The following is a 12,612-nucleotide window of genomic DNA, read 5'->3' as shown; positions in this document are numbered from 1 at the left end:
TACACTTACAGGATTAGTACTAGGAAAGCTTTGCTTTCGTATTAGCTTCTTTTCCTGTTGCTCTGATAAATTTGCAAGAGAAGATCTCAAAGGGGGAAAGATTCTATTTTAGTTTACAGTTTAAAGGGTATAACCCATCAGAGAATGGAGTTAAGACATCGGGAGCTGAAGGAGCTACTCATATCCCACACATTGTGCAGAAGCAGGTGGCTGTAAATGCTGTACTTAACTCACTTTATCTCCAGCCTAGGGAATTATGCCACCCATAGAGGCAAGTCTTCCATTTTCACCTATCAAGATAATCTCCAAAAGCATTAATTCCCAGAATCCCCTGCCCCAGGTGATTCGAGATACCGTCAAGTTGTCAACTGAAATTAACCACTTGGCTTCCCAAACATGTTTTCCTTTCTTATCACAGAACTTCAGGTGTAGAATTTAGAGCTTAATGCATTTGAGTCAATCCACTGATTCCCCACGCTTGTATAAAAACCGTATGTACTCTGGCAAAAGGAGAGTGAGAATAAATTAGGCTGACATATATATATATATATATTTCAGTAAAGAATAGGCTAAGAAAAGGAATTGAGACAAGGCTTGAATGAAGCTGCTGACCTCACTGTAAGTATACGCCCTCTTGAAATTTTGTAAGGTGGTCTCTGCATCACACAGAGAACTCTTGTCTCCACGATAAAATTAGAAAGCCTTAATGTTCTCTTTCAAGCATCTCTAACTCCTAAAAAGAGGAAAATTTAATCTGTTGAAGAAACCATTTAAAGGGGCTTGAACACATTATTTTCAGATAAAAATCATTAGATTAAAACCAGGGAAACTGAGCAAGTGATCTTGTGGATGGTGGGGCATCTTTGGGATATATGCCCAGGAGTAGTGGTATAGCTAGGATTTGAGTTGAACTATTACAAATATTCTGAGAGGCCGCCAAATTGATTTCCAGAGTGGTTACAAAAGTTTGCACTTCTCCCAGAAGTGGAGGAGTGTCCCTTTTCTCCACATTCTTGCCCGCATGTGCTGTCACCTGAGGTTTTGATCTTAGCCATTCTGACTGGTGTGAGGTGGAATCTCAGGGTAGTTTTGATTTGCATTTCCCTGATGACTATACAATGGTGGGCACTTCCTTAGGTGCTTCTTGGTCATTTGAGATTCCTGTGTTGAGAATTCTCTCTGTTTAGCTCTGTACTGATTTTAATTGGGTTTTCTGGATTGCTGGTACCTAGCTTCTTGAATTCTTTATATACTTTCGATATTAGTCCTCTGTCAGGTGTAGGGTTAGTGAAGATCTTTTCCCAGTCTGTAGGCTGTTGTTTCTTTCTGTTGACAGTGTCCTTTGATTTATAGAAGCTTTTCAGTTTCATGAAGTCTCATTTACTAATTCTTTGCCTTAGTGCCTAAACCATCAGTTTAGGATGTTTTCTCCTGTACTGATGGATTGGAGATTATTCCCCATTTTCTATTCTTTTAGGTTAAGTGTATTTGCTTTTATGTTGATGTATTTGATCCACCTGGATTTGAGTTTGTGCAGGGGTGATAAACCAACTGTATTTACAGTAGCTTTATTCGTAATGGCTGGAAACTGCAAACAACCTAGATGTCTCTCAACTGAAGAATAGATTTAAAAAATGTGGTATATTTGCAAAGTGGAATACCACTCAAGCATTAATAACAAGGACATCATGAATTTCACAAGAAAATGGATGGAATTAGAAAACATCATCCTCAGTAAGGTAGCTCAGACCCAAAAGGACATGTATGGAACCTAGCCTAACTGTCCTCTGAGAGGCTTCACCCAGCAGCCGATGGAAAAAGATGCAGAGACTCACATCCAAACATTAGATAATGCTTGGAAGTTGCATGGATGAGTTGTGAGAAATATTGTAGGAGTCAAAGAGGACAGGGACTTTATAGGAAGACCAACAGGGTCAACTAATCTGTAGCCTAGGAAGCATCCAGAGACTGAACCACTAACTAAAGAGCAAGCACAGGCTGGACCTAGGCCCGCTGCACATATATAGATGTTTAATTATGGATAGTTGACAAGAAATTCTACAAGTCTATTTCTTTTACTTTTACAAATGGCTAAGGTAGAAAACTCACATACTACTGTAAAACACAGCTTAGCAAACATGCCTGACTCATGGCTTAATAAATGCAAATAGGAGCAATTCTATCTATGGAGATTTCTCTTGTTAATTAAATAACATGAATGTTTAGATAAAACAATAATAACGAGATAAGACCTGGATACAACCAAATGCTGTGAACATTGGTAGGAATACTTGGTATATAATAGTGACCATCACTTCATACAATTGTGGAGCACCACATCAAAACACATGAACCAAAATTTAACATAGGGCTGAAATTTTTTCATGTGTGATTCTCAGAAATCTTTGATTCCCCACTTAATACTATTAGCCTGTGGACATTTGTGACTATGCCTTTAAGTGATAGATTCACTCAGTTCTTCACATTAAATAACGGTGTTACTTCTGAGGTATGTGTGTGTACACACACCAATATACACAGGCATGCGTACTAGGGTGGTACCCGTTTTTTCCCCCTATATATTAGGAAAAGCTTAAATTTAAAAATCACATGCATAATGTCAGCTCCATTTGCTGGATGAGGAACGTCTGTCTGGTGACAACTACAACTTACCTCGTCAGCCTAACACAACATACGTTGAAAGAGACCTAAGGTGTGTGTGGGAAACGAAAACAAACCAACAAACACACAAACAGTCCCAACTATTCATCTTAAGTCGGGAAGTCCATGGACTTCACTTATCAAAACCGGCTTATTTCCACCCTGGAGTATTGACACGATTGCAGTGCTAAAAAATGTCACACAGACCTTGATACTTTGGAGCTGTTTTATTGGCAGTAGACAGTCAAAAGGCAGGAGAGCTTACAGAAGCCGTTTTGTCATTGATTAACATCACATTACACACCATCCATGAATTTCTTATTAAATAATGTCCAAATGAGCATTCCTTGAAGCAAATCCAAAGGTGTGAGAATTTCCATGAACTCTCTGTGTCGTCACAGTAAATTGCGACTTTAGTGCACCCTAGTGGTGAAAGTAAGATGCTGCGGCTTTAAGAAGCGCTAGGAGCAGTTACTATTCAGTGAAATTCTTGTTGAGTTCAGAGTTGTGTGGTTCTACAGACCCCCAAAATAAAGAGGAAAGAGCCCCGAATTCCTCCCTGCAAATGTGTGTATAGTGTAAATGGCTATCTATATATTGTCCATTGATATGAGACTGGGGTATGATTGCAGGACGCGGTGAGATACAAAGGGCTCTAGGAAGCTAACAGAAAGAGAATGCTACCAGCTATAATTCCAATCCAGACCCAGTCTAAGTCCCGATGCTGGTCATTCTGTGCTGCATTCTTGACGTGATTACCTCGAGGTTGCTATTTAGGGGACCATAAGTCATATATGTAAAGGTTTTAAACTCAGTGCTTACTTTCAAACACTGTTGTTATGATTTAAATCATATAGAATTATTTGTCTCCGAACATGTCAGAGAGGTAGATGTTTTCTGTTTAAATATTTGCTGACAATATTTTTCTTCTGGGTCAACCACTATTTATGGTGACTTGCAGACATCCCTCCCAGGCTTTTATTGCAGACTATCCCAGAAAATCAGTTATACTACCAGAATAAGTAAAAGCAAGTGGATTTTACTTTTTTCCCTGTGTCAGTTCACCTCCCTCCCATCAGTTTAAGGAACATGTCTCTTAAAGTGGTAGGTGCCACCAGTGAATTTGGATTTCACTCTGTCCTTATTAGAAAAGAACTGCTTAATGAAGCTGAGACAGTGACTTAGATGCTTCTAGGAATTATTCCATTTATCTTCTATTTTGTTATGGAATATGTATTCAAAACAGTTATTGCCAGACAAATCCAGTGGGCATGTAATTATCACAGCACTGAACAATATCCCAAGAAGATTGTGGCAAAATTTGGGGGAAGACAGCTGGCATTTCTGTAATCACTCCAGGCCCTGAGAAGATTCCTTTTCAGGATTATGACTCAGGAACATAGCCCCTAGGTATGGTGGCAAGCAAAACATAGCCCTGCTCATTGCTTGGAAGACTGACCAGTGACCATACTGGGTACCCCACATATGAGAGAGTTTCTAAAGGAAGCCCTGCAACAAGCTCTTTATGTAATGTCTCCAAAAATAGTTTTTTTCTGATGTTCTGATGTTAAAAATTCAAATAACACGTTTGTTTCCACATTATATTATTTTCTTGCTGCGCTCTGGACCTTGCCTGTTAGAATCAACAGGAATGGTACTAAAGAGAAAAACTCATTAGCAAAGACTCAAACCCAAAGGTTTATTAGTCTTTATCTCCGGTGAATGAGTGGTTTCCCTGAATGTATGTAGATATACCATGTGTATCTGGTGCCCACGCAGGTGTGATGAAGTCGTCAAATCCCATGGAGTTACAGTTACAGCCTGTGAAAATAAAACCCAGGCCCTCAGCAAGAGCAGCAAGAGCAAGTGTGTTTAATGCTGGACCCATATCTTCAGCTCCTAGAATCTGAAATGTAAACTTCTTCTTTTCTCTTAAGGCTTATTTTTTGTTTTTCGCTAAGCACGGGGCTGTGTCCCTGTGTCCCCGTGTGTCTATGTGTGTGCACATTAGCTCGGAAGCTAGCAAGGCCTGAGGTGTCAGATCCCCCTGGGTCTGGAGTTACAGTTGGTCACCCTTGGTGGGTACTGGGAACTGAATCTTTGACTTTTGCTGGGGCACTGAGGACTCAACCCCTGGACAATATCTCCAGCCCTAAACTCCATTTCCATCACGATTAGATTGCTAGATTGCTCGCTCTGAGTGTCGGCAGCAACTGTAGACTTGACATGCATGCTTCCAGGAAACTGCGGGTGCATCTTGAAAAGCACAGGCTTAGCAGGGGCTACAACAGGAAGCTCTGAAAACATGGATATGACAGAGAGCAGCAGACCAGACAAGCGTTGTTTCTTCTCCCCTAGCTCCAGCAGACACGTGTGCGCCATAGTCTACACACTCCTCATGGGGAAAACAGTGTATTTATATTTTTTTAATGCCTGCTGCTGGGAATCTTATAAACACTGGCTTTGCTGAGTCCCATTTTCACTCAATATTTAGGGATTTTTTGATCGTACTATTAGGAAACATGTATGAACCAAATCTTTTCTGGGGCCCATCTGCTCATATTTTATTCATCCAGTGTCAGAATTCTTCCAACAATCTGTTCCTAGAAACCCCACGGTCTTGAGTAAGAGTTGACAGATAAATGGTCTTCTTGACGTCTGGGTCACACCTTTGGCTTATGTTTATTTGAACTGTGATGTGGTCACACTTGATGAATTGTTGTAAGATAAAGTTCAACGTTATAAAAGAGTAAAAAGTAAAGCTCTTGGGCTGGTAAGGTGTCTGCAATGTCTGAGGACCTGAGAATGATCCCCAAAACCTTGTAAAAACAAACCAACAAAAGAGAACAAAGCAACAACAAGGTCTGCTCAGTCTTGTACTCCCAGGCTGTGAGAACTGACACAGAGGGCTGCCTAGGCCCCTGGCAAGCCGTCTTAGATTACTTGGAGAGTTCAAGGCCAGTGATGGAATCCATCTCTGAGAGAGGTGCACATCACTTACTGTTGTCCTCTGTCCTCCCTACATATGCATGTAAATCTGTACACGTTTACAGGGACATATAAACAGAGGAGACCTTCATCTTATGCAGCAGTGTGTCTAAACTGGAAGCAAAAATATTTTAATAAAACCACTTGCCCTTTAACCTGAATAACATTTTATTTTTTCTTCTTGGGAAGATGTTGTAGTACAAGATCCATCTACTGTGGCTCTGGGATGTGTTTCCTCTGTGAGTTTTTCTCTGGTAGGCTCTTTCGGACCCATGGTAACTTTCTGAGCCTTTCTATGTCTCTTTAGAAAGCAGACTTTTTTTTTTTTTTTTTTTTTTACCCCTGTACCACATTAAATGATTTCTTGCATTTTATACCACGTTTGAAACATTTGCCTCAAATCTTCAAATTGCTTTTATATGTCTTAAAAAAAATGACCCAAACTGTGTAAAAATACTCCTGCTCACTTTAGTCCCCTGTTGGCTTTGCCAACTTTCATTTTAAATCTGGCCACTTATCACTGTCTTCTCTCCGCACCACACAGAGCCTTTGGGTAGACAGATGCATGCCTTTGCTTTTCAAGCAGTGATTTCACATCACACGGTTTGATTCCATTAGAAATCATCAACACAATTTAGTGGGCTGTGACAAAAAAATAAATCGAAGACTGGAAATAAATAATATGCCATGCATATATGGTTTTGTCAATTTATAGTGCAAAATGTTAGCTCTAAAGGTGGAAAACATTGGTTCGGATTACTGTGGAAGCTTCATGTTGCCTACAGACATGCCCACATTACTTCTGCAAGTCTTGATGCACACTTGTGTTGTTCTCATATTCCTGAATATGCCTGACCAAACATTTTGTTAGAAACTTGAAACACCAATCGCTTTCAGACCTAAACTCGTATTCTTCCATGTCAAACGAGTTGGACTTCTTATGTTTTGTCTAGCAATTTTATTTTTATCTAACACTCAAAGTCTGGAGATGTAGTGATAATTTTTTTTTGTAACCTACTTTTAGTAAGCGTTCAACCTCACCTCTAACCTACCACCCAGCATAGATAATGGAGGAGAAAAGTTATTAGGATATGGGATTTGTTCGGCAATAGTTCTTTGAGGACAAGCTTGAAAGTCTTTGGCAGCAGTTCAGTCCTGTGGCAAACACCAAAGATGACTTAGCAGCTGCTGACCAGTCCTCTCGGCAGACAGATATCAAGTAAGAAATGGTAGCTGTAGTCCAGTCACTTCTGCAAGTAGACACCAGGTTCGAACCATTAGCTGTTAGTTCAATCTTTTTTTTCCAACTTTTTTTAAATTGGATATTCTCTGCATTTACATTTCAGATGTTATCCCTTTCCCTCAATCCCATCTCCCCTCCCCTTCCCATTGCCTCCATGGAGGTGCTCCCTCTCCCAACCACCCTCTCCCACCTCAGCACCTTGGTATTCTCCTACACTAGGAAAACCAGCCTTTGCTGGATCAAAGGCCTCTCCTCATTGATGCCAGAGAATGCTGTCCTCTGCTGCATATGCACCTGTGGCAATGGGTCTCTCCATGCGAACTCATTGGTTGGTGTTTCAGTCCCTGGGTGATTGAACTAACAGTGTGGCTCCTTAGAGGCTCTGCCAGAGCCATACCATTAGATGAATCTTGAACTAGGTTCCCCAACCAGCCTGAAGCAAGACTGTGGAAACTGCAAGCTGCTGCAGGAATCTCAAAACAGTTCTTGGGCAAGTTTCTCTCAATGGCAGCGTTACCACAAGCTGAGCTTAAGAAGACTATGTAAGGTGAACCAATATACACATGCCATTAGCCAAGAGTAGTGAAGTTGAGCAAACCAAGCCAATGCTCGGTGCTCTTCTTCCTCTGTTTGTGGGTCACATTTACACTTTATCACCACAGGTCCTTTCAGATGTCTGCTATAGTGCAACATCCTCTCACCTGTGTCTGCTTCAGGAAAACATTTTTTTTCTATGTGTCTGCTTTATCAAGACATCTTTTCACCCATGTGCCCAGAAAAAATATCATTTGACATAACTAATTTACCAAAGAAACTGGAAGTTTCCACTTCATGGAAAAATGGCTCAAGGGTTAATAGGGCTTGCTGCTCTTCCAGGCAATATGAGTCAGGTGACTCACAACCATCTGTAATTCCGGCTTCAGTAGATCTAAAGCCTTTGTTTGTCCTCTGTGGGCACAGGTCTACACAAAGCGCGTGCGCGCGCGCGCGCGCGCACACACACACACACACACACACACAAATAAAAATAAAGGTGACAAAATGAAGAAATGTAACAGTGACAAGGCAGGGGAAGCCAAACCAGTAGTGCTGTGGGGCCAAGAGGAACAAAATGTGATCTCGCCACAGGTCAGCAGCAGTGGCCTTGAGTTGCTAGGGAATGTGACCGGCATCCTTGTTTTGATATTAGACATATCACAATGATACAAAAAGTCAGTTGACCATTAGTACAGATTTTTCTAACATATAGATTCAGCATAGCATAGCCATCCTGAAAGAACACTGAAGCTAAATTTAAGGTCCCAGCTGACCACACTTTCACTGGCAGTTTGGCTTAACTAACTGTGGGTATGTCTGTACTTTTTCCTGAGCAGACCCTACATGTTGAGACCTCATCAAAATTAATCAAGTAATGACCAATAGGTGATTCAAATACTTTAACCTGTTTAATCACATTAGGTTTTAGAACCATATTTAGCACTATTAGATAATAATTGCAGTGATTTTCTATCCAATAGATAGATGCAGAGCAACTATGTCTTACCTGAGAAATACCTTTATATTGGCATGTGTAATGCCTTCCGCAACCTTAAAGACTTCCGTGGAATCACAGTGGTGCACACACCTTCTACTCACAGCATTTCCCTTTGGTAACATCTAGAAGGATGACATATCTGGGGACATATGTCAATCACCATTTAAAATTTCACTTTGTCAAACATGAGAACTGTAGGCACTTTTAGTCTGAAGTCCCTTTTATGAAATGTAACCCACATGACATGTAACATAAAAGACCTGAGTCTTATTCAATGAGCAATGTTTCCCAGAGCTGAGGTCTTTCTTCTTTAGACAAGACTTTCTGTATGTCACTGTGTGTGACTTCACAAATAAGGACAGAATTTGAATTTTTATCCTCATTTCAATTCTATTTCCCTTCATTCATGTTTGTTTTTAGGAAGAAATCTTTCCATAGCTGCACCATCCCATTATATACACAGTAGGTGGTTTATTCTCAAAGTTGGAGAAATGAATTTCACAAGGGTATTTTATATAATGCATTCTTCACCTATGGTGAATAAGGTTCGATGGGAAAGAATGACAGAGATTTGACCTCTGAAGGCAACGTTTTACAAGGAAATTCTGGGTACGATTTGTGAATAGTTGTGATTTTTTGTGTTATTAATTGTAAATAGAAATTATATGAAGTTTTTATTGCTCTCTGGCACAGTCTCTTAAAGCCACTTCTTCCCACATGCCATGTTACGTCTTCATCACTGATATGGCTCAGTGGAAGAGTACTTGGCTACCACGCCTGAAGCTCTTGGTGTGGTCATTAGTGCTGCAGACAAACAGGCGCTTCTTCCCACATGCGTGACAATCTGATTGTTGTTTTTTATGGCTTGTGTAGTCGCTGGTGTACTTGGGTCAATGTGGTACTATACTAAGTATAGAATTTGTGGTTTTCTGAGTTCTGCTTGCTGCTCTGTACAGCAATACCCTATGCTTACAATTTTATCTCTATTTCAGCTTATGCATTAACTTTACATCTTAGACTAAAATCATCATTTATTCTCCTTGTTTTCTTTAAAACTTAATATCATTTTGAAATGATGTACAAAATAGTGTATTTTTGTATGGCAATTTTACATATATGTATACACACATGCACACACATGTGCATGCATTCGCACACACACAAACCATATTCATACCTAATGGCCTCCTCTCTTTTACCTTCTTCTTCCTGCTGGACCCTCTGTTGCCCCCAAATAATCCGTTTCCTGCTTCTATGTCATACACACAATGACATGAGTTTATCAAATTACATTAAAATACATGAAACTAGAGAAAAACTTATGTTGGATTCTCTCTCAGCACATTATCTCTTTCTCCAGTTCAATATGTTCCTTTCCCAACCAGCCCCTCTTTTGTTTACATACCATGTATATGTACAAATGCAAATGCACATTATATATGCATGTATACCTAGCTAATTCATATAGAAAGACACACATATTTGTCTGAGTGCATTTTGTCTACAAGTTTCCTGCAAACAACGTCCCGTTTCTCCTCCTCTTCCAGGCATGGTGTTCTCTTTATCCATTCATCTGCTCTCACACCAGTTTGGCTACTTATGTTGGCCTTACGGAATGGTGCTTCAGTAAATATGCATGTGCAAGGGTCTCCGTGCTACGGTGACATTGAGGCTTTCAGTTATTTACCGCAGTGCTGGATCATACGGTAATCCTCATTTCTGCTCCACGGATGAACGTTTCTGCGGACACCCTTAGTAGTACTCATAGTTTGTTCCTTGTGACTTTCATCTTAACAACGTTTATTGTCTTGTTTCTTTCTTTCACCTCCTCCCTCCCACCCTTTCTTTTTCTTTTGTTACTTTTGCCCTTTCTGTATTGAAACAAAATCTCATGTTATAAGCAGGCTTGCTTGGAATCCATTTTTTTTATTATTCTGATTTCAAAGAAATTCTCTCCTCAGCTTCCTGAGTGTGGGGATAACAGACATGGTTCTTCATCTTGAACAGTGCCCATTCTGACTTAGAAAAAATGGGTTTCAATGTAGCTTCACCTTTTCTGTCCCTGATTAATTAAGTTGATCATGTGGAAAGAAGACATGTAAATTACAGGTGCAGAGGCGAGATCTTGTTCCCTTAAGGGACTCCACTCCCCAACCTGCCGCCTCCTCAGTGTATTCATGTTTTTTCTTCTTTGACAATTCTTTTAAAAACCTGTTGCAGTCCCATTTCTCATTGCTTTGATTTTGATTTTGAGATCAGACCTAGAAAACCATCACTCATTGTCAAGACATTAATCTCTTTTCCCTCTCGGCGTTTCAAAAATCTCAGGTCATCTAAGCCTTCTATTCTGTTGACTTGATATTTTAATACGAGTGCTCTAATTTTTTTTCCTGTATCTCCGTGTTTGATTTTATACTTCTTATTTATTGCAATGATCTTTTCCTCATGTGTATCATGTGTGTTCTTGGGAGATTTTTACAGGACACATTTATTGTAACTCCATGGATTCATGTTCAGGATATTCTGTTCCTTTGATCGATTTGTATTTTCATATCACTGTTAGGCAGTTTTGATTGCTGTAACCATGGAGGATAGGTTGAAATTAAATAGCTTCTACATTGAGATTCACTTCTTGCTCAACTGCAGTGACATTTCAATAGTCTCTGTGGTTCCATACAAATACATGTTTTTTTATTAATTTTTATGATTTAATGAGTACCACTGAGGTTTTATAGGAATTACATTAAAACTGTAGATCATTTTGAGTGTTAAGGACACTTTAACAATATTAAATATCCTTTCAGTCATGATCATAGGAGAGCACTCCATTTATTGGAATTTTTAATTTCTATTATCTGTTGTTATTAAGCTGTATATAACAGCCAATGCTTCTATGCTCAGTGGCCGGGAGTCAAAGGCAGTGTTGTCACGAGTTCAATGAGATCTGGTCTACACTGAGACTTCTCCTCAAGCCTGGACTTTAAAACCCATGTAAAGTTTATCATTTATTTATTTTTTTAACATCTTTATTTTACAAAACAAAGATAAATGTACAGATTTCAAGCATTTTTTGCGTAAAATTATACAATACATTTTGGTCAGTACTTTTTTTTCAGATTTTAAAATAATTTTTACATAAATCTATATGAATAGTCAGTACTTGATCTTTTTAAAGGTTTGACTGTATGCATTGAAAACCCAATAGTTACAATGAGCACAAAGTACATGCTAAACAAAATGTAACAGGAAAATAGTCAAAGTTTTCTTGTACTGTAAAGATTTTTTTGTTTTGTTTTGTTTTCTTTATTTCTTGGACTACCTACAGTCTGTGAACTGTTTCTGGGGCAGTGCGAGCCTCTGGGGATTAGCATCCCACTATCAGTGACTGCATATTATGTCTGTTCTTTTGTGACTGGGTTATGTCAGAATGATATTCTCTAGATGCAGCCATTTTCTTAAGAATTTGGTCAAGTCATTGTTTCTGGTGGCTGAGTAGTATTCCATTGTGTAAATGTACCACAATTTTTGTATCCATTCATCTTATGAAGGGCATCTGGGTTCTTTCCAGCTTCTGGCTATTATAAATAGAGCTGCTATGAACATTGTGGTGCATATATCTTTGTTGTATACTAAGGTGTCTCTGGGGTACATGCCCAGAATTGGAATAGCTGGGTCTTCAGGTAGTATTATGTCCAATTCTCTGAGGTATCACCAGACTGATTTCCAGAGTGGTTGCATTAGTTTGCAACCCCACCAACAGTGGAGAAGTGTTCCTCTTTCTCCGGAACCTCGCCAGCATCTATTGTCATCTGAGTTTTGGATCTTGGCCAATCTGACTGGTGTGAGGTGGAATCTCAGGGTGGTTTTGATTTGCATTTCCCTGATGGCTCAGGATGTCGAGCACTTCTTCAGATATTTCTCAGCCATTCGATATTCCTCAACTGAGAACGTTTTGTTTAGTTCTGTACCCCATTTTTTAATAGGGTTATTTGATTCTCTCGTGTTTAGCTTTTTGAGTTCTTTGTATACTTTAGATACTAGGCCTCTATCTGATGTGGAGTTGGTAAATATCTTTTTCCATTCTGTTGGCGGCCATTTTGTTTTCTTGACAATGTCCTTCGACTTACAGAAACTTTGCAATCTCATTAAGTCCCATTTGTTAATCTTTGACCTTAGAGCTTGAGCC

General features: G+C 39.5%; 1 protein-coding gene across 5 annotated transcripts in view; it reads left to right on the top strand.

The window, feature by feature from the left end:
- Nucleotides 1–12,612, top strand: part of NOL4 (nucleolar protein 4) — a gene marked incomplete at both ends in the record, with an annotated part of 321,302 nt that overhangs the window by 86,400 nt on the left and 222,290 nt on the right. The gene's annotated exons all lie outside the window — the stretch shown is intronic.

Source organism: Micromys minutus, assembly GCF_963924665.1.
Source record: "Micromys minutus genome assembly, chromosome: 8".
Taxonomy (NCBI): Eukaryota; Metazoa; Chordata; class Mammalia; order Rodentia; family Muridae; genus Micromys; species Micromys minutus.
This window is presented reverse-complemented; position numbering and strand designations above follow the sequence as displayed.